This window comes from Atractosteus spatula (genome assembly GCF_055471065.1).
Source record: "Atractosteus spatula isolate fAtrSpa1 chromosome 26 unlocalized genomic scaffold, fAtrSpa1.hap1 SUPER_26_unloc_1, whole genome shotgun sequence".
Taxonomy (NCBI): domain Eukaryota; kingdom Metazoa; phylum Chordata; class Actinopteri; order Semionotiformes; family Lepisosteidae; genus Atractosteus; species Atractosteus spatula.
This window is the reverse complement of record NW_028296644.1, coordinates 2757639-2780997: the sequence shown is the minus strand read 5'-3', so window position 1 is coordinate 2780997 and position 23359 is coordinate 2757639. Positions and strand designations below refer to the sequence as shown.

Here is a 23359-nt window from a genome sequence, read left to right as displayed (position 1 = left end):
ACAGCTGGAAGACATTCTAACCCGAGACCGCTACACCCGAGACAGTTTTCTAAGCATGTTCCCCAGTGATGCCCTACCGCGAGAGAGACTGGCACGGCGCCCTCTGAGTTTAATAGTTAATACTCACCCACACGACCGCCCCGGTGAACACTGGCTTGCTATTTACTTACCCGATGACGGGGGAGCAGAATTTTTCGACTCCTACGGATTTTCACCCGAAGCCTTTTTTCTTTCCCAAGAACATTATTGATTTCTTAAACAGAAATGCTAATTCCATATTTTACAACAACAGACAATTGCAAGATTCTTTTGTGGTGACCTGCGGTCTACATTGCGTCTTTTTTCTATACCATAGATGTAAAGGCTTATCTTTTAGAAACATTTTAGAACTTTATTCTACAAATGCAATCCAGAATGACCGCATGGTGGAAATGTTTCTGAAAAACAGACGCCGTGTGAGAAGGAGACCCCTGTACCCTTTTAAGCCATTTGAAAATACGAATGTTCAATTATGCGGGTGTTTACAACAATTTAAAACATGTCATAAATGTTAATCGACCGTCTAAAATAAAAATGAAATCGAACCATTTCATTGTCTGTGTGGTTATTATTTAAAAAAGAACACAAAACATGAATTAAAATCAATACAATATTTTTATTATACATTCGCGGTTATAGTGCTCAAGCTTTTTTTAATACATGTTACATCCAAGCCATATTATTACAAACATTTTTAACTATATTGCTCACGCTTTTTAATATACATTTCAAGTCATTTATCACAAACACATACCCAGAGAAAAAATGTTACAAAGACAACCATGTGGGTCTAGGTATTAATGATTGTCTCCTTTCAGCAGTGAGTGTGTGATCAATCATGTGAGAGCTCTCAACAGGTGCCCCCTTGTACACAAATTTCCCTTTTTCATTCCAGGCTATTAATGGTTCATTGCAGGCCATGGTCTTTAACAGTATCTCTGCATTTCTCCGGAACCGCTGAGACACGCTGTCCAAAATATACCCAAAGTCAGCATCGCTCGATGACGGCTGTTGTGCTAACGTGCGTGATAGCTCGGCGGGTGCATTTTCCGGTAGTACAACAGTTAAAGTCCCCTTTTCGGAAGTCTCCTGGCGTACTAATGTCAAATACCGTTGTAACACCTGACTGTACAATTTCACTTTTTCATATTCGGCAAGATGTGAGTTCTGAAGAATGTCTCTCATTTCATCATCCAACCGGCGGGTTGTTATTTTTCTCACATCGCTTTCGAGCCCAGACTGCTCTCAGAGTCGATCGAGCTGTTTCTGAGGTACCAGGTACATTTTTTCAGCGTGCTCCATTATTGACGTTGTAGAAGCCCCGTAATCAATTGTACTGCAATACTCAACAGGGTCCAGATAAAACCGCCGGACTGGTTCACCAAGAGTCTCTTTCTTTTAAGAGAAAGACCCTTTCGACTCAAAGTCTTTATAAGCTTACGCTTTCTCTTCAGGGTCCCAAACTGCTTAGCAGATAACGGTATGTTCCCTTTCAAGGTATTCAAGGCGATTTCAGCTATGGCCTGTACAAGATCATTTGTAGCCCTGCAGAGAATAGCTTTCCGCTGATTGGGTGCGGCTTTTACCAGAAAATGTAAGAGAGTCAGATTTCTCTGAATGCGTGAAGACATGACGACGCTCCGAACGTGTTTTTTCGACTTAGTCTGTGGTTGCGAGATCACCGACTTTTAGATTATTTAAATACATAAGCCGTGGGTACATCTGGGGGGAAAAGACCTGTTCGCAAGCGATAGTCATCTGGGGTGTCGGCATTTAAATCCACCAACCAGTAACTGAAAGGTTTTTTAGTAGCATCATCGAACGCTTCCAAAAAAAATTTGGCTTTACCGGGGTACATCTGCCCCGGGACAGGGTTGTAATCTGTAGTTTATCTCTAGGGTTTTTAAACAGCACCATGTACTTTGTATTTAACGCTATGGTTCTACTTTTCCGGCCTTGACAAAACACATTTTGGACGATATACATGATGCTGAGGTTTTGGTGGTGTACGTATTTGGTAAAAGCTTTTTCTATCTCATTATTTTCACACGCAGACTCCATCAAATCATCAACTATAATCAAATTTACTCTACCCGGCGGCAGTAGCTGGTCGTCGGAAAACGACGTCGGTAGTCCTTCTATAAACTGAATGTATGGAAATTTCACAAGCAACTCAGTGTATAGAGGTTGCCAGCAGCTGTAACACCAGACTATGTTTTCGGGTTTACGAGTCATAACGGTATCACCATTCTCCAAGAGTTGTTTTATAAAATAACTTTTACCGCAATTCGAGGGTCCGGACAAAATGCATGAAAAAGGGTGTTTAAACCTGACATCCATCGTGTTAATATCCGTAGGGCAACGGTGTCAAATTTTCTTGCAGCACCTTCTTGTCGTACACCACCTTCTGGGTTTTCTTTAAGGTCTGGGTCTCAATGTGCCAATCCTTTTTAACACGCACGATCATTGGCTGTTGAATAGAAATGTGTTTAAATTCCCGGCACTCTGCATAAGGGTTAACACCATAGTCAAAAACCAAGTCCAGACTCTCAAAGTTAACTTTTTCACAATTGTTCACATTGAACATAATGCCTTTCACCTTTAAACAGGCTTTCCCGCCAGACAGCTTGTACCCGTACGACTTGGGTCCTGTTGACACAGACTCGGTGATGTGTTGTCCAGCATCGATTTCACTGGTCAGCTCACCCAAATAGTAACCCAGCCCCGGATTCCACTCACCCTCCCGGCTCACAAAGATAACGGAATCTGTGTCGTGGTACAGACAGCGGCCCTGCAAAGCATTTAGCAGGTTGTATAACTCCAAGTGGGCACAGGCGGTTGTAACGCTAGCGATGAAAATGTTAGTGTTTGAATGGCCTGTATAGTGGTGTTGAGTGTGTTTCCACGTAACACAGGCTGTGTTTTCATCGATAAACTTGCAGGCTGACACCTCATGATATGGCGTAAATAAGTACCTGAACAATTCATCGGGGTTTCTCACAATGGTGGTCTGTGGTAAATTGTCTCTTTGCCCATACTTGCCCCACAAACGGTTCGAGGCAAGGTTTCAAAGCTGTCTTTTGGCCGGATTCTTTTTAATGTTGCCGGGGTCCAGCCAGACACCCTCTTTTTCATAATATTCGCTGATATATCTTTGTTGTTTCGTGACATCTGTACACCACTCTGGAAACCCCGAAGCTTCCTATTTCCCTTTCAGATGCAGTTTGATGTAGTCGGAAAAAAGATTGTGTGAGTCCTTTTCGAAATGCCAAATTTCGTAAATTTTACACACTCTATACCCCAGATCTAAGGCCATCTGTAATTCAGGGGTGCACCAGACACCAGTCAAGGCGCGATCTTCATCACTGTGCTCTCAGGGAGTGGTCTGTTTTGTTTCAGCACACATACGACACAGTGTGAAAAACAGTTTTTTGTCAATTTTGGTTGGAAGAACTGGAAAGTACAAACGTCTGGGTGGGTAAACTTTCACCTTCGCTAAACCGAAATACTGTTTTAAATCTCCAAAGTTGTTATATATTATTCTGGGGTGCCCCAGTGGGTATTTTTTAGTTTTGTTCACAAACGGATACAGACTGGTGAAATCATAGTAATGAATTTTTTCACTGGGCTGCGCTGTGTAATGCAAACAAATAGCATTTGTTCTCCCCCCAAAAAGCGAATCGCGCGGTTGCAGAGGCTCTGGTAACTGAGCAGCTGTTAGAAATTTACCCAAGTCTCCATTTTCAACAAGCACGTCTCTGAACTCGTGCTCCCACAAAACACGCACGTTAAAACCTCTCATTTTGAGAAAATTAATTTTCACCATCGTCTTTCTGTACAACCAACCAAAAGTAGTGTTTGTCAGCGGATTAAAATCGTTTTCACAATAACAAACGCTACAACCGTGAAAAAAGCAACCGTTGAACTCAAAGGCTGTCTGCACTCCGTCAATTACAGCATAACCATCCAGAAAATATGGTCCAACCTTGAACTCACCGGCCGTGATTAACGCGTGTTGGATTTTAACGGGCTCTGTGTGTTCGATGTACATAAGCCACTGAATGCTGGGTGTAGAAAATCGTTTTTGCTGGCGGTGGTAATTGTCATGGGGTAGCAACGCTATCGTCTCTTCCTGTAAGAACATAATTCTGAACATGGCCATGCAGACACTAGCGATTTTCACAAACTGAAAGGGGTCGATGCAACAACGCAGGCGGCCCCTGACTCAGTCACACGTGTCTGTCTGGTCATATTCATGACCTTGTCCCGAAACCTGACACAGCCTTCTCTTAGAATTGCCACATCCAACTGGCAGTAGCGTTTCAACTCTCTCTGTAATTTAAAGACACTTCCCTTGCATTCTTCATACCAAACCAAAAACTCTGCTTTCTCGCTCGGCAGCATGTAGTTAACACCATAAAGTTCTGGCGGCGGCATCGGGCCGACATAATTTTGGTTTTCGGAAGTGTTCATCAAGTGTGGAAAATGACCCTTACCCCCGGGGAACCCCATGGCTGCCGGCAGTTTGCTTAATTTCATAGGTAGAAAGCTTGGAGAATCGATAAATCTGATGTTCAGAGCTTTTACGGTCATACACATTATCTTACCACCCTGATTAATTAGTTCAACGTCCATCTTTTCATCTAACAACTGTCTGATTACTAGGTAATTGTCATATCCCTTGCCATTGTGCGATATGAACGTATGGTTTTTGAAACGTCCATCGGTAAATTTACACACAAAATCCTTTAGACAAGTTTCACCATAGAATTCCCAGCTTCGTTTATTGTCAATATGAAGGGCGTGGACGTAATCTGGTATGTGTGTCCCCGTTTCTTGCATGCATTCAAAGTCGAAAAAAATGTACTTGTTTGAAATTTTGGGGTTGTCCAAAGGCGGTATGTAGCACAAATGTGTGGCAGGGGTGTCGATCACGTTGTTACAACGCGAGCACAGTTTCTCTTTACATTTGTGACTTGCTAGGTTATAAACCCCACATTTCTCACAAAAGACCCAGCGCTCACACTTACTAACACCCGTCGCCGCATTCTGAAAGTGTCTCGCCAAACACTGAGAGCTACGACAAAAGACCTTACAGGCCGGGCAATTCTGAATTTCTGCATCAATTTCGGAGCTGTACAAAATCATTCGCCCCGATGTTTGGAGAAAGTTCATCCAATATTCTCTGGACTGCACCATGCACAGCGTCTATAGCCTGTACATACGAGGCTATTCTGTCAAGATTAACAAAATGAAATTCTTCATGGTGCTCTGTTGCTCTAAAATTATTATGAGACCTGTTATAACTACGTATACGCTCCAGGAAAACTAAGGGGTCTCTATTCGCTCCTGCACCGCCACCAACCTGATTCAGATCATTCAGCACAACCGGTTCTCGGTTTTCAAAGTTACCGACATCCTGTTCTGCTACAGCAGCCCCGGGAATTAAGTTATTTTCTACCACTGCATTCTCATTGCGTGGTTCTGGCGGCCCTTGGGAAATCTGATGCCTCTCTCTGAATCTTTTGCGACGCAACAAACATGCTTTTGACAGTTTAATTCTTTTATTAATGTACAAACACTTGATGTTGGCAAGCGGTCGGTCTTTTAAACACTTTTTAGACCGCATGTTTAGTCATTTATCCCTGTGGGTCTTCGCCAATGAACCATGAAATAGCATTATCAGGTAATGAAATCCAGAGTTTAGAGTGGCATCCTCTTTAGAAAATCCGTCTAAGAGTCTAGCGGCGTAAACCTTATCGGCTTTGGAAACACGGAATGTACACGTGCTAAAGCGGCTCTTAGATTCTCTAAATCCCGCTTTTTATCCACCTCATTAGTGCCCACCGTTGATACTAACTGTGTAATATACCGCACTGAGTCTCGCACATCACCAAACACCAAGTCTCTAATTGCGTTATTATTTCGCTCCAAAGGCTTGACACGTTTGGTTTTGGGCAGAGTATTAATAGCCGCCTTCGATGCAATCACCCCCTTAGGGTCCGACGTTTCCGCCACATTTGTTTCGCCGCTCGTCGATACAGCTGCTGAGTGAATAAATAAAAGACTTTTTAATAACACGCCAATGCTCCATATCTCAAAATCAGAAAACTACACTGTGATAAAAATAAAAGACTTTTCAACACAACAATCAATGCGTTCTAAACGGTCAAATTCAGAAAACTACGATAACTATGATAAAAACGCCACACATGTGGCGCATCCTTACACAAAGGGCTGCGGGTGAATGGAACAAGTTACCCAGACATGTTGTTACACCAGTTTCCTTTAAGACTGTGGTGGCGCTACTGGGTCAAGCGGCATGGTTAACGGCATATAGACCCATGGCACAGACCAGTCGCTTTTAACTTTAAAGGCTAAGCAGTTTTAAAATAAGGCTTTTTAACACCCCCAAACAAAAAACTACGCGAACTAGGATCTTTCAACGAATTAACATTCTAACAAAAGAAGTAACGGTTGCCGTAAGTGGATCATAACACATCTTGACCATCCTTAAATTATATTAACCTTTGGTTGTTGATTTGAGATGTTTTGAGCTCGTTGACCCCGTTAACGTGTTAGCGCGGCATCGCAGTTTATTTTTTGAAGGTCCGGGTTCTGCACGGAGAGGGAAAATACCATTAGTGAAAGAACTCAACGCCGCAAATTACCAAAAAATAGAAAAATGGTGGGAATTTTTATTATAGACACGTTTAAATGGGCATGCTAAAAAAATGTTTTATATAATACCGACCTCTTCTCCCAGGCGATCTGATAATATGCTCCGCACCCTCTGGTATAACGTGAACATCTGCATGTGTCTCCACAAGGTTTTGCGGTGGTATTGTAAACCGAAACGAGGTTTTTTAAACGTGTAGCGACTTGTCCCTTCGCCCACGTCTGTGGAATAGACACATACGTGTATTGGTGTGGAGAAAGAACCCCTGTGTCTTTAAGACTCACATGGTCGTAAAGCGTTATTCAAAGCATTGTCGTAATTACTCACCAGTGTTGGGTTGTGCCGTAACTGGTCTTTTTAGAGTTGTTGTTTTCGGGGCTAATGGAAATGAATGGATACACACAGTCACGAACACATTACGGAACAACTCCCTGGTAATTCCATTATAATAATTCAATATTGCCTAGTATACAAATATTATACAACGTTTTGCAACTATAGCTAACATGAGACATGCACCGTGACGTTGTAATTTTCTCACAATAAGCCAGATATACATAACAGATATACGAGAGTCCTCGTCTTCGTCTATCAAATCGAACAGTGTTAAGTCTTTAAATAGACTATCTTCAGACTGTTGTAATTGATCGGTGTGATCCATTCTGACGAGTTAGTCGATAACGCGAGACTGTAAGAATTGGAATCCATCCAAAACTTCGCCTGTTACACCGCTGGTACTTATACCCCAAACCGATAAACATTCTCTTCTAAGAAACACACATGGCCCCCCCATAAAACCATTAATCTTAGGTATCATTGGGCGTGCACGTACTGGTCTGTAGAAATTATTTTAAAAAACATTTTAGAAAACGTTTTACACCGTTATAATGTTAAAATCTATATTGTTTTAAGACATACAACAGTGTCTAAATTTCATAGCGGTTAAAACGTGGTGAAAATGTGCCTCGGTGTCTGTGTTTGATTCACCAACAGACCACTAAGAATATTATTAAGCAAAATGTTTTTTATTAACGGTAACGCTATAAGAAAATGTATCTATTCTTTATAGCGACGTGTTCACAAACCAAGCTTGACGTTTTGAGGTTTTATTTTTTTGGGATGCGATGTTAAGAACATTTTTGCGTGAAATACATGTGGTGATTGTAAATTAGAAAACTTTACATGAATATAAAATGTATATACAAAACAGCATTTAAAACAAATGAAAAACTATAACTCCTATATCCGTCCGTTTATTGTCACTGTTAATTGTACCCGCTTAAAATTTAAAAATTTTATAAACTTTCACGCTGAGGTCAATTTTAACCCCCTCCCCCCCACTCTGCATTCCAGAGCTTTTAACTACCGTGACGCTGACCCCCCCCTCACCCGCACCACCGCACGTCTCCAAAATATCTCTTATACGTGATTTTAAAACTTTAAGATCAATCCGTTAAAGTATAAAGAACAACACCCATCATTTGTTGCCTGTTAATACCTTAAAGACTTTTATGCTTACGGTGTGTGGAAATTTATTTCAAACTTTCGAAAAAAGCTGTCGCGAATGTGTTATTAAAAATAAGCTGTGTCTTATTACATTATTTTATAACTTTAAGACCAACCCCGCGTGTTCAAAATTTCTTGTCTGGTCAAACACATCATTTGTGTTTGTCTTGTGTGTTAATACTTTTAAAGTTTAAAACTTAAAAACTGATAAGTGAATACTTTTCGCAGCGCGCCCCTGGAGCTGTCAGACACCACCCGTTGTTGGGAGCTGCGAAGATGGCTTCTTTGTGTGGAGAAACACCGGGGTCCGCTGCTCTACAAAGTGAAGAGGTAGGTGGCTAAAATATTTTTTCTGATCGTGGAATTGTTGTATCGGCGCTTAGTGTATGTCATTTTAATACTTGGTCTTCTTTTTAGCAAAAACCCGACCCCTGTGATGGGGTGACAGCGGCGGGCGTGTGAGTTCAGATGGGGTACCAGATATTGAAGAACTGCCGGGTGTTAGCGATGATACCTCGCTACAAATGGTAAATATTAACGAAAAACTTTAGCTCAAAAGTGTGTTAAATGCTCGATATTTTAGGTACAAAGCATTTCTATTTTGTTAAGCCTTCCTTTTCTTTTTCCTTTAATAGAATAAAGAGGAGGTCGACGGGTCAATCTTCAGACTACCAGCACAACTGAATGTTTCGTGTCTATGCTTGTGTGTTCGACCAAATGTTAATAAAGCTGATGCCCAACCAGGTTTAGCTAACGATGTCCCTAATGAGCCCGATGTTATGGCCCAGATTGTGAAAGCAGTAGTTTATTGCATCTTCAAACACTGTTTAAAGGGGGTTCTGGTTGATGACTGCCCGGCCTGTTTGATTGACCATCCCGGTCAGCGGGGTCACACACCTGTCTGTCGGGTACACAGATGGGTTTGAAGATGTGACGGTTGCCGCTTTAGAAATTTATAAGTCTCTCAGTTTAGCCCGAATTCTATCGGCTGTTCTGTACACCACCAGGTGTATGGGTTTGTACACCATTACAAATGACACTGAGCGGGACATAAAACAGTTGCTGAAAAACATAATTGACGACCGCTCCCCATACGCGCATGTACACACCATACTTGAACAGCTGGATGAAAAATTAGTAGCCGTGACTTTTGATGCGTTGCAAAAGAAACACTATTCTTATTTTTACAGACGCAAAAAAAAAGATCTATGTAAAATGTGAATACAGCTTTCACTCTGTTTTACAGACCCGGGTGTGCCATCGTCCGAAGAATGAAGAATTTCGAATGTATACGTCTGAATTCTTACTAAGAGTGCTTTACACACTTCTCTCTACAAAGCCTGATATGCAAAACAAAGAGTCGAATGCTAATGTCCTTAAATTTGTTAAAGAGATAGATGTGTATGTCAAGAACTTGAATGAAATTATTGCGGATCTGATGTTTTCAGATCAGAAACAGAAGCCTGGGGGGTTCTACAGTGTGTATTCCAAAATACAGTGTGTTTTGCACAGAACCTGTGGTAACACCATCCCGCTGATTACGCAGGCAAATTTTTTTGCTCTGTTAGATCGGATCGCCCAGTGTGGTTCGCATGGCTTTAGACATGGGGAGCGGAAGGGGGTTATGAATGCTTTTTCAGATGCCTCAAAGTTTCTCAGCAATGTTGGGGTGGTGGTTACGCGTACTGAACTAATTTTCCGCACCAACATTTAATTGTTGAATGCAAACAGGAGCCGGTAACGCATTTGTACTGCGATGTTTCTGTGTTTGAAACCTACTGTTGAAATAAAGCGGTTCACATTTCACATACTTGCAAACAGGAGTCTGTAACTTGTGTAAAAAGTGTACTGCGCTGTTTCTGTGTTTGAAAACCCACTGTTGAAATAAAGCGGTTCACATTTCACATGGTGTTTGTCCTGCGAGTTCTTTCCGTGAGACTTTACGCAGTCAGTGTGTGTGTGTTTGCTTACAACCCTGATGCCTCTGAGACACGGCTTGTGCAGCGTATAAGCACCCCGGCCACCCGACCGCGGCTGGTGCCTCTCACACCCCGGGATCTCGCGGCCATCACCAGACTCCCCGCGCCGCCGTAACTACCCGATTCCCTAGGGTTATAATAGAGCGCACTCAACCCCGCTGCAGACATGGTCCCCTTCCAAACCAATACACACTTTCACACACCTAAAGCGAGGGATGCGCCGCCTTGGGGCTTTTGGACCCTGAGGCTCCGGACCGACCGGCCAGGGAGGGGAAGGCGGGAGTTCCGACCCTTAACGACACACCATTGGCTCCTGAGGGGGCGTGACATGCACACATAACAACACGCCATTGGCTGGAAAAAGGGTGCGTGGTACCTGTCAAAAGTTTGACAAAAAATGTCGCTTTATACTACTACTACTGTTTCCTCCAGCGGTATAGTATTGCAGTGAGACAGCACGATGCCTGCAAGACTATGTCACGCTAAACGCCACAGATTGTGTTTGTCCGTTCGTGTCAGTCGTCCTGCAGCTACGGGAAGTGGGACACAAACATGCTGCAATGCTTTCAGGACGTTAGGATTTGTTTGTGCAACATCTGAGGAGAGTACTTGTGGCTTGAATGTGAACTGTACGTGCCCGCCCCCTTTCCTCTGTAGTGCATGAGTTCCTCCCGGCATGCCCATTGTCATTGTTCTGTCATCTTGTATTTAAAGGGTTGTTTTTCTGCTGCTGAAAATAAGCAACGGTTTTCTCACAACGCCCTTTGTTCCCGATGGAGACCTTGTCTGTCATGAAATTCTTCAAAAATCTCAAGCTATAAGAAGAAGACGACAAATATGAAGCGTTACAGCAACGACATGCCATGAGACGATTGATAACGATTTCCATAGGATCCCCGCGGTTGCCTGGCAACCGTCAGCTTTGCGCAGTGGCAGTACCATAGCATGTGAGGTTTAGCCGAGGCGCGATTATTGCTAGTTGAAAACTTTTCCCAATACCCCGCTTCCGCCGGTTTGCAATACAATCGGCGAAAGCAATTTTTGACAGTCTCGTCAGAGACTGAGCAAGGTGTTTAAAGACAGATTTTGTCATGGTGACATCATGGTAGAAAGAAACGAGCTTTTTTCTTCTCAACAGAAACGTTCTTTAGGTGTTTCAGCGCTATGCAGGGAGCAGCGTCTGTCGAGATTACTTTTGAGACAGCGCGAAACGCAGTGTGTCGTCAGTTTGATTTCATATTGCTCGTAGCGACGCCCGGCTTTTGTCTGTCAAACGTTAGGATGGGCTTCTTCATGCTGCATCGTCGGCATGAGTGGAGCTTTTTAAACATCTGTACTTACTGCGCCCCATAAGAAATCATTTGTCCCCGTTCAAGAGGTTGTGCGATGTCCTGCAGCGTTCGCAAAGCAAACCTTTGACAGTTTGAAAAGAGGAATTTATTCTGCTTCCTGTGCTTGCAGTAGTAACAAACAAAGTTGAACGTCTTTACACGATCTGCTGCAGGTTTTAGTGGGGGGCTTTGTCAAATGGCTTGGAAAAACGCACTGTGTTTCGGCTCGGGAAACATCCTGCATGTTTTCTGTGTGTATAGCTGTCTTTTAACGCATACAGAATTCATTCGAAATCATTGATTTCTCCATTTAACAGGGGGCCCTTTTTGAACCTGCGAGAAGCAGTCTTTCAATGTAACAGATTTACTCCGGGGAAAGGCCCCAGTGGACAAAAGACGTATAATATAAGTCTATTAAACGCATACCTTATACGTCTAAATGTGGTCCGCAATTCGTCTAGAATGAAATTCTAATATATGTCTTTTGTTATATGTCAATTATACGTCTATGATTAGATGTTCATTATACATAAATGGTTGGAGTTCTATTATACGGATAAATTCAGAGGACTATTATACATGTAACCGGGTGGTTACGGAGTGGATATTTGAAATCTGACACTGAAATTGGTAGCTGTCGCTTTAAGACACGCATGTATGAGTGACGTCAGTGTGCCAGTAATTGTGGAAGTGGACATCGTAAAGTTGAGTGTGGTGTGTGGCTATGGGTGATGTGATATTCTTTGCGTCTCGGATTAGACGAGATTAAAGGAAATTGCCACTACCGTATTTTTTTCTTTGTCTTTGTTATATTAGTAGCACTTTGTGCAACCTGGTGTGTGTATATCTCCATGTATATCTATGTGAATCTTTCGGGTTAAAGGTTATACTGCATCCAATCTAAGTTCTGTTACAGAAAATAATACAACCACTCATTTTTATGATTTCATGCAGATCCAGAATAAAACGAATCCCCATTTAAGTTTATTGTAGCACGGTGTGTTCTTTCCCAGGCTACATTAAAAACGTGTTTGCGTTTGTTTGGATGCGTTTGTTTGGGTGCTATATTATGTATTTTTCATATATAAGATATAATGATGTGTTCCTGCTTAGACATTGCACAACTTTAAAAGCTATTAAAACAGGTTTTGACAGTTAAAAAACACTTTTTATGCGCGAAACACGGGTGATTTTTCTTCTTCCTGATCAGCTTAGAAATCTGTGTACCCTGTAAGGCTTTTACTACTTAATTAAACGTTTAAAATACACGTTTCGAATAGAAAAAATCATATTCTGTTGGCTTCCTGGTATGTAGAACAAATCAGCAGGTCTTTTGTTCCCCAATCAGATGATCACCACAATTCACACTCAACCACATCACAGATCTCGGGACAGTGACATCACTGTCTTTCATATGAATCCTTTCATATGGAAACATTTTGAGACTGCGCTTAACAATCTTAGGAAGATCACAAAACAAGCCTGTTAGCCTGGTTTTTGCCTCAAAAAATCACTCCCGAGAAAGTGAAGTACTGTAGCATTAACTAGCAAAGGTGTTTCGCAGACGTAGGCATAGTACGTAATTCAGGCTTTATGAACTCTAATAATTAATAACCCTAATTAATTGAATCCCAGGTGTGAGTTCATAAAGCCTGAATTACGTACTATGCCTATGTCTGCGAAACACCTGATCATCTACTCTAAAGACTTCAGTGCATTGTGTATATTCTAATCGCAGTGGGGGCAGGGTGTGTGGGGACAGGTTTGGTTGAAATTGCATTGGGGATCTGTGTTCTTCACACCTGAAACATTTTCCCTGAAAGCATTTTCTTCCCAGTTTAGCTGATCTTTTGCTGCCTACACATGCTTACACAGCTCCCTAGGTAAATGATCATACTTGACTGAGAAAGCTTTAGAGAACTTAACATTTTTATTATCAACAATATGTAAATACGACGTTTACATTGGCGTTATTAATTTTTCACTTGAGTGTATGGAGGAGTGTCAGCTGTCAATGAGAGCAGACCCCCCCCTCTTAGGCTGGGCAAACGATTTTTTTTAATTTTTAAAAAAGAAATAAAAATTAGATATAATGATATAAACATTTACTGCAATACATTTACTTTGGTGGGTAGCCTTGTCAGCTTGCAACATTTTGGCTGTGAATCCTTCTTCAGATGTGAGGGTCTTCAGCTCAAAATGAAATGCTTGGAGTTTGTAATGTAGGGCGTGCTGAACAAGTTAAACTTTAATGCAGGGAAAATGTATTTCCCAGAATCTATACTTATTCTTATGGAAGCCTGTTTCCGCCAGGGAGTAAAAAAAAATTCGCTCTGGTATTCTCTCCGATGCAGTGCAGTTAAAAAAATATTTCTGATGCTGTTCCTAAATTAATATTGTTTATGACCATCAGAAGCTTTATACTTCTTTTCTTTTTTCCGATGGATTGAACAGGGAGAGGCATTTCATAATGTACTTTTCACTGATGAAACAACAGTGGCTCTGGAACAGTTTTCAACCATGTTGTTTTATAAAAAGGGGAGATATGTGAACAAGCAGAACCCAAAACATCCACCGAAAGTTAGCCTATTCTTTTCTGAGAAGAGAAGATGGGATGGAAAGTGTCCGCGGTCATTTAATTAGTATTAAAATTTGCACTGATCCCCTTGCGAAGATATGGACATAAGAATATTTGTGCGTGGTCCAAAAAATGGCATAAAAAAACGACAAAGTGAAGGCTGTGAAAACATTCACAATGTACTTTATACACAAAGGAAGTGTTCTCTTACCTCTAGGAGGTTTCTTGAAAATGCTACAGGTGTACCAAAATTATTTTTGAACTTCAAGCTAACTTTACCCTGTTTTCATTCAGGTAAGGGTCAACTATATACACGATACTGCTGACAGCAGGAAAATTCCTATACAGATGCAGCCATTTAAAACGCGTGAGGTACACCACGGTACCATGCAGTGGGCGTGTCACATCCTAACGCGGCATGACGCAGTATCACGCGTCATATGACGTCATATCGGAAAGTATCCGGAATCACGTTGTAAAACCGCCAGGAGGAGCCAATAAAGCTTAACCTCTCATGTACAGCATTTGAGCTTTTAAATTTAAACTGTGTATTACAGCATGTTAATCATCAGTCATTAAGAAGTTGGTATATTTTATGAAAGCATTATTGCTCAGTTGGGCAAAAGTGCACAACCTACCTTTATCATAAATATTTTAATTATGCAGAAATACTTTATGCATCAAAGCCCTTACCGAAGATATTACTAATAGTATTAATAATGAATGACCTTGGACAAGCATTATGCTTTTCCACATTAATTGTAACCATCATTTTAAATGAAAAGACTTTATTTTTTCATCGACAAAAAGTAACACCACAGCATTTTGTTGATCTAACTAACAAGGACGGGACATTAGCTAGCCAATAGGATAAAGGAACAAATTACTTTTTTTGTTTATTTCTTTAGCACATTTATTTGAACATTTCCATCGATTGTACAAGCATTGAAAAACTGTCCAATCCCTAGTTCGTCTGGCATTTTCTTTTAGTATAACAGACATAAAAACTCCCTTGCTTTTAACAGAGCGTTTCATAATTTCTAACAACGAAAATTATTTAAACTGCGACACCTATCATTCAACCAGAGCTCAAAACATCACAAGGATCCCCAAGAGCACAACAAAGACTGTATTAAAAGATACATGTATCAGATACATTAGAATCCAAGCTTTTTTATTTATGCTTTCTTATCTATGCTAAGAATTAGTCTTTAAAATTTATCACACAGTAAAAAGTCAAATTTCTGGGGCGTCCGTATACCAGAGATTAGGGTACCGCTTCAGAGATGTCAGCTAGTCAGATTCCAGGACTGGAATTATCTGTTTTATAATCGAGAATATGTAAAGAATATATCTAAATGTATCTATATAGCTGGTAGTATTACTGTATTTCACTTTCTTTGTAAACACGTTTTGTTAACACCCGAATCACAGGTGGATTCTGTTTTTTGGTCTGTTATGGTCTGTAGCTCAAATCCTGCTTAACTAAAAATTAGACACAAGAAGAGTATTATTGGACAATGTTGTGAGGCTCTGGCGCAATTTCTCTGTAAACTGAAGAGTTATAGAGGAGACAGGTTGTGTATCGCTTCTTTTGATACTTGTAAAAAAAACATTTTGTGTTGTGTTAATGCGACACGGAAGATAATGTGGTGTATTGGTCGTTAGTGAAGAGATTTTATCATTTAATCTCTTTACTGGGCACATTTTAATCCACTTAGTATTGAATATTTATATGGAATTTGACCACTAAAGGGAAATTTTAGTTGTTAAGCATAAAACGCAGAGGAGCAAAATGAAGGTCATAAAGTTCATAAACAATATTAATTTAGGAATATTAACATATTATGTAAACTGTATGTTGCTGTTATTGGTATTTTAAAGAAAAAATACACACCAATACTCAATTTCTCCTACAGTATATTGACATTCTTTATATTTCAAAATAACACGTTCGTACTGTACTGTATGTACAGTACACAGCGGTACCGCAGGTTGAACTGTAGGGCACAAATCCACCCGAACCCAAAAGCCCAACATATTAATGTGCATTCGCCTGGCATCACTCTTTGCGGGAGTGCTGGCTGTGACTAAACCGGTTTCACAGGTATTTTCAAAGTAGAAGGCAGCGAGTCTTCCAGCGAAAGACACCTCCCCCTCCTTCAAAACCCCTTTTTTGCTTACACTAGTAGTTCTAGTACAGTACAGTACAGTACAGTACAGCGGCGAGGTCAGGTGGCAGTTTGTGGTGTTGCGGTCGCTCCGTGGGGCAGTTCTCCAAGCAGTGCATGGCCAGCTGGAGGCCGCCAAGCAGTGACCTAGCCGCTGGAGGGCACCTGCCACCCTCGGCACAGCACCCCGTCCCTCACCTCCAAGGCCTCCCACAGTGCACAGAGTGCCTTACAGGCCCAGGTGACGCCCGCCACTGCCACCTCCGCTTCCCGCTCCGGTCAGCCCACACACCCCAGACACCTCCCGCTCCGCCCACCGCGAGACTGATTCATTCCCCCTGCCTCACCAACTCTAACCGGCCCAAGTCAAGGCAACCACCCACCTGCTGCAACCAGTCCAACCCCAGGATACAGTCCTCGTGGACTGGGGCAAGGTAGAAGGGGTGTTTCACCCTCGCAGCCCCAAAGTGCATGGTGAGCGCCCTGGGGGTCCGGCTGCCTCGGTGCCTTGCAGGACACCAGGCCGGAGCAGGGTGATGGTCGAACCGGTGTCGACGAGGGCCTGGCAGGGTCTGCCCTCGATGAGGCAGGGAAGAAATAAGCCCTGGCTGTGGCCAACCCTTCCCACAACAGGCAGGGTGAAGCACTCCTTCTGGCTTTCCGGAGCGGGGGTAGCGTCACTCAAGGGCGGCCTTCCCCCCTTTAGGCCGCCCCGCTCCCATTTCCCGACGGCCTCCAGAGTCCCCAGGGCTCCTGCGCCTGGCACTCTTGGGCGATGTGCCCCCTCTCCCCACAGCGGTGGCAGATGACCCGCCGTTGTCGCTCCCCCGGTGTCGCCGCACTGGCCGTCTCCTCCGCCCCATCTGATTCTCCGTGAGCCCCTCTGTTGGTGCCCACCAATCTCCTCGAATACAGCATCAACCTGCTCAGCCAGAGCCAGGGCCTGCTCCAAGAGGACCGGCGCGGCCAGCATCACGTGGCGCTGCACCTCAGTCGGCGTCAGGGCCCAGAGAAACACCTTGAGCGTTATCTCCCGGTGGGCCTCCTCCGGGAGAGTAGGGTAACCCTGGCAGGCTAAGTAGGCCATGTCTGCAGCGACTGGACCCAGTGGCTCTCCCGCTAGGCAGCAGCGTTGGGTCAACCTTGCCCACAGCAGTCCCAGCGCCTCTCCTCTCCTGCCAAAACGCCTCCGGATGGCCGATGCCAACGCTGCGTAGTTGTACCGCTGGTCCCTGGGTACATCCAGCAACGCCTGGCAGGCCTTCCCCTCCAGGACGGCGGCGAGGTGGCCCACCATCTCCACCTGAGACCAGCCGTTTGCCCAGTCCGCCATCTGGATCTGGGCCTCAAACATCTGCTATGGGTTCTCCCCATTATAACGGCTCGGTCTCACCAGCGGAGGCTGGAGCAGGGGTGGCGGGCTGGACCCCGCTGGTCTGGCGTCTCCTTCCTGCCACACGGCCTGAGGCGACCTGGGAAAGGGCCCCCTTTCCGCTGAGTAGGTCACCGTGGGGTAGCCCTGATAAGGGCTGTGGCCACTGGCGGTGCTGAGGGGTCGTCCTGGCCCCTGGCGGCTGCTGCTTGCCCCCAATAGGCGCATTGGGGGTCACTCGGCTGCTGGGTGAACCGGCGCTTCTCTGAGTCCGACATCATCGGCCGTTCACTGTCCATCCTCCCGCTTCTGACACCAATGTAATGAATTTGGGTTCGTTGAGGACAAACACAGAGACTCAAACTTGTGGAGTTTGCGCTTTATTTCTTCTCCATCACCACCCGTCAGCAGCACTCCCGCGCCCAGACGAGAGAGAGACACAAGACAAGCCCGCCAAGAGCACGGGCCCGAGAGAGAGACAGAGAGAGAGACACCAAGGGGTGCGGAACCAGGGAACTATTTACATGGAAAAGGGGCAATATCCCCAGACTGTACACCCGTTTCACTGTTACCTGGACACCTCTTGGGGGATATCCTCTATATCCTCTTGGGGGGAATATCCTCTTGGGGCATATTCTAACAACAAGTGATTATAAGACGATCTGTCAAAGTGCGATGAAATACAATATGCTGGACAGTGTAGCGGCAAGGCTTATTAAAATACAGGAATTAAGTTTTCTGCTCCCTTTCCCAAATGAGGCCCCATCTGTCTCTTCATCTTTGTGGTGCAGCCACAGAGAAACTATTCATGCAGGCTGATTTAAAGATGTTTTCTTTTGATAAGGGACAGCTCCCAAATGGGGGTGCACTTAGCTAAGCCTGGCTATCATGATTAATGGTCATCCATTGGCGTCTATCTGTCTAGGGAGTGCCAGATGGACATCTGGACTGCATTCCTAAGTGTCAGGAGTAAGTGACTCATATCTCACCTTGATCAACCAATCAGGGACTGGTAGGGCCGAGTAACCCACGTGGGTCTCTGATGCCCATGAAACTTTCAGCCAATGAACGAGCTGAAGTTCCTCCAGGTAAAAACAGGCAACACAGAGAAATTCAAGAGACTATTCTAAAGAGAATTCTAAGGAGAATTCCAGAGGTGCGAAAGAATTCCAGGGCAGGACGGCCCAGGAGCAGAAAGGCTCCCAAGGGGAGGACATTCTCGCAGCGCGCCTCCTGACCATCCTAAAACTCAGCCCGGACAACCACGGAATGGCCAGTGTGTCCGAGTGCCAGAACTTTCCTTTGTTCTAAGAGTCGAGAGCGGAGGTTGCCACAAGTAACCAGAGGATCCACCCGAGGTTAGCATCAGCAGCAAGCCTTGTGAACAGGTCAGAACTGTGGACAGCTGAATCAGTATTCAGAACTAGCGCTTCATCAGGAACGAACCGGTCCTCTTCCTGACTTGCTGGGATCCACAGTCATCTTTTCTCCTGTGCACAAACTTCGCTAGTTAAAGCCAACACTAACCAGCTGGTGTTCAGAGCACATCGCAGGAACTTCTCGCAAGCCGCACAGCACAGCCTGGCACCGAGCCAGAGAGCGCGGATTGGACAGCAACAAGCCTGCAACTGTTTCTTTGTGCCCACAGGAGATCTGAATCCCCAGAGATTGGATGAGTATTCAACTTCACTGCATTACAGCTCGAGAATTCAATTGTTATCCCAACCAGTTGATATCAATTTAATTCCTAAGGGTTATGTACTTGTTTTGAGTATCTAATGTAGAAGTTGTAACCAAGTTCAATCACGAAACGGTCTAAATGAATGATATACCGAACGTATGTCCTCTTGATATGTGTAACTCTTTGTAACTGAATGAATATATATCTTTTGTATTCTGATAACCCTCACGATAAGATCTGTTGGGTTTACATGCATATTCTATGTATTAATAAATGTATCCTCGAGTATTAGTACCTGTGTGTGTGCGTTGTTTGAGTTATATCGCATGGTTGAATTCTAAGGCCATTAAAAGAATCAATTTTGTGATTTACTGCCACAATTAATAATTGTCTCAGTAAATGCCCAAACCCCTACAGAACTGGTGCCTCGTGAGAGCACACTACAACAGTATGCTTCTTAAAGTGCTTTACGGGATAACAACAATAACAACAACAATTTTACAAGTCCTGGGAGGAAGAATATCATCAATATTAATAATAATAAACTTTATTTTATATAGCGCCTTTAAAGGTGGCTTTTTAAAAAAAAAAACTTTTTTTAAATGCATTTGCATTTGCACACAGAGCAGTGTTTACTTGAACATGGAGATGCCATACTGAATAATTTCTGCACACAACCATTGCAGCTGAATTTGCATCATTTGGCAGGGCTATGATTCATACAAGTGGTGGTGGATTTGGAGACAAAATGTATTTACATTGGGTTGCTGTAAGTGGAGCACTAATAAGCCCAAAGCTCTACTTATTATTTTACAAGAGAATGCACCTGACAAGCTGGACAGTATGCTTCTCAAAGCACTTTACAGGATAACAACAACAATAACAACAACAATTTACAAGTTATGGGAGGAAAAATATGATCAATGTTAATAATAATAATAAACTTTATTTTATATAGCGCCTTTAAAGGTGACTCCTCAAAGCGCTTTACAGGATAACAGCCGATGAAACAACAGTGGCTGGGGGTTGAAAATACCTGTGAAACTGGTTTGTTTACAATGTACTGCAGACACAGAGTGTTACACCAACGCATTAGCATGTTAAAGTGATTCCATTGAGGAGCCGGGCGCGATAATTGTTTTGTTCCTTGATATCTGATCTGCAAGGCCATTTGGCTGCAGCGAATGTGAATTCTGTCTGAAAAAATAAAAGTATTTTAATCAAGATTCCCTTATAAAATTAATGTGAAACAAAACAAAAACTACAAATAAGATACAATCTACAGACATTCATAACATAAACATATCTTAAAACATTGACATATATTGTTAAATTATTACTTTAAATATATACTTTAAGTTACTGAAACGGACAGTTAATAAAATCGTTGCAATTTTGTTCTTGTTTGGAGGTGGGGATATTCTGACAACAATTGATTTAAAGACAATCTGTCAAAGTGCAATGAAATACAATATTATGGGGGTACCTTTAAAAATAAAGTTTATTATTAATTTACTGGACAGAGAGGTGAACATCATTATGCAGAAGACAAAGATAACGATTTATGTTGCATTGCCAGATTGTGAATCAATAAAAATATTAAATTAAACACGGGTTTGCGATTTAAATGGAAATGGGGGTGACGGGAACTCTTAATCTAAATAAAAATAAAATAAATAAAACAGGTTTCGATAGTTAATAACCACTTTTTATGTGCGAAACACGGGTGATTTTTCTTCCTCCTGATCAGTTTAGAAATCTGTGTATGCTGTAAGGTTTTTACTTCCTAATTAAACTTTTAAAATACGCGTTTCCAATAGAAGCAGCATATGCTCAAGTCTTCCTGCTATGTAGAACAAATCAGCAAGTTTTTTTTCTCCAATCAGAGGGGTGTCAGATGGTGTCAGCCAATCACCATTCTGAAGCCTACCGTAATCTCTGGTATAGGGGTAGTCCACAATGCTGTCGCATTTTCATTTTAGGAAATTATGAAACGCTCGGTTAAAAACAGAGGAGATTGTCCATTATAGTGGACATAAAAACAAGAGTTTGTTGCGGCGTTATTGGAAACCCAATTTTAACACAAATCGCCGGCATTATATCCTAGAAGACACAGAAAGAAAATGCAGACGAACTAGGGATTGGACAGTTTCCAAGTGCTTGTACAATCGATGGAAATGTTCAAATAAATATGCAAAAGAAATAAAAAAATCATTTATTCCTTTATCATATTGGCTAGCTAATGTCCTCTCTTTGCTAGTTACCTGTGGCTGTGTTTCTGCGTTGCGTAGCAACAAGTGACTATATTCTCAGGCGGAGGAACGTAAACAGCTTAATTTTCGTGTTAAATAATTTTTTTAAAATTAAAATTCAATCTATACAGCAATCGCATATTTGGGGACAGTTTCATAAAACTTTGATGCTTAAAATGTTTAGGGAGAAATGGAAAACTGGTGTGTATTTTTTCTTTAAATTACCAAGACCAGCCCTATACAATACAGTTTACATACAGTAATATGTTTATGTTCCTAAATTAATATCGTTTAAGACCTTCAGATGCGTTATGCTCCTCTTCTTTTTATGCTCAGCTACTAAAATTTCCCTTTAGTGATAAAATTCCATATAAATATTCAATACTAAGCGGATTAAAACGTGCACAGTAAAGAGATTAAATGATTAAATCTTTTCACTACCGACCAATGCACCACGAGTGCCCCTGCTGGTCATTTTGGCCAGCCAATCACTTACTGCGGTAGACTGCGGTGGCTTGTGGGTAGTTGCGTCCGTTATGGGTTTGTACCGTGCATTTTGAATGGCTGCATCTGTACTTTACTCAGCAGCGTCTTAAAAACAGCACCCATTGTGTTCGAAACTATTTTTTTTACACAGAGGACTGACACAGCTTCGCATTGTGAATCTGTTTTTCTAAGAAAACGTGTCCGTTGGGGGGAGGTGGAGTGTCTGTCATTGGAAGACTTGCCCTGTTCTACTTTGAAAATACCTATGAAACTGGTTTGTTTTTAAACAATGTAGACACAGAGAGTCAGGCAGTGGAGTGAAATTTGGCACAGCCAGCACTCTAAGAGCGAGAGAGAGAGATGCAAAAACCGCGCAGCACCAGGAGAATGCACAACATTAATGTAGGGCTTTCAGGCTCACGTGGATTTGCGCCCTACACTCTGCGGTACTGCTGTGTACATACAGTACAAACACGTTTTGATATTTAGAAATTTTAAAACAATATTTGCCATTTTAGTTTTTCAAAGAAATGTTTATTTGTTAAAAGAAAACTCATGGTGACAGCGGGGTTTGAACACCCAACCTCAAGGTTACAAATCAGCCACTTAAGCTATCATGCCACCAAGGCAAGTCATGGGATATCTTCTGAAACAGCCATACACATATCAATGGAAAGTCTTATACTACTGTTTGTGCAACACGATATGGATATAGTTATACCATTATTAATTTATTTGGATACGCGAATCCATATTATATTTTCTATTAATCAAATTCTAAAAGTATGCTTTTGTTTAATTCGATAACGAGCGTATTCACAGAAAAGGTTCAAACGATCACTTTTCACAAAGTATATAAACGTACAGAAATATGGTCAGAAGGAGCATGTAAAAACGTTTCGAAATAACCACATGTAAGACTTTGATGCTTAAAATGTTTAGGGAGAAATGAAACACTAGTCTGCATTTTTTCTTTAAACTACCAAGACCAGCCATATACAGTACAGTTTACATACAGTAATATGTTTATGTTCCTAAATTAATATCTTTTATGAGCAGTGAAAGGCATGGTGAATAGGAGATTCTCAAGAGTTACTTTGTATGATTGGAAATGAATGTGTAATTGGGTCAACGAAATGCTGTGGTGTTACTTTTTGCCAATGAAAAAATAAAGTCTTTTCGTTTACAAAGACGGTTACAAAGAATGTGGACCGGGGTAATACTTTGAGTTTACAGCTTGTCCAAGGTCATTCATTATTAATACTATTAGTAATATCTTCGGTAA

The 23359-nt window shown here is 42.3% G+C and overlaps 1 long non-coding RNA gene and 1 other non-coding gene across 2 annotated transcripts; both read left to right on the top strand.

The window, feature by feature from the left end:
• Positions 1 to 7034: 7034 nt before the first annotated feature.
• Positions 7035 to 8713, top strand: LOC148810647 (uncharacterized). The gene is made up of 3 exons (XR_016086623.1): positions 7035 to 7152; positions 8453 to 8554; positions 8642 to 8713. It is a non-coding gene; the product is annotated as an uncharacterized LOC148810647 (long non-coding RNA).
• Positions 8714 to 11121: 2408 nt separating this feature from the next.
• Positions 11122 to 11263, top strand: LOC148810646 (U4 spliceosomal RNA). Its single transcript, XR_016086746.1, has one exon. It is a non-coding gene; the product is annotated as a U4 spliceosomal RNA (small nuclear RNA).
• Positions 11264 to 23359: the final 12096 nt, after the last annotated feature.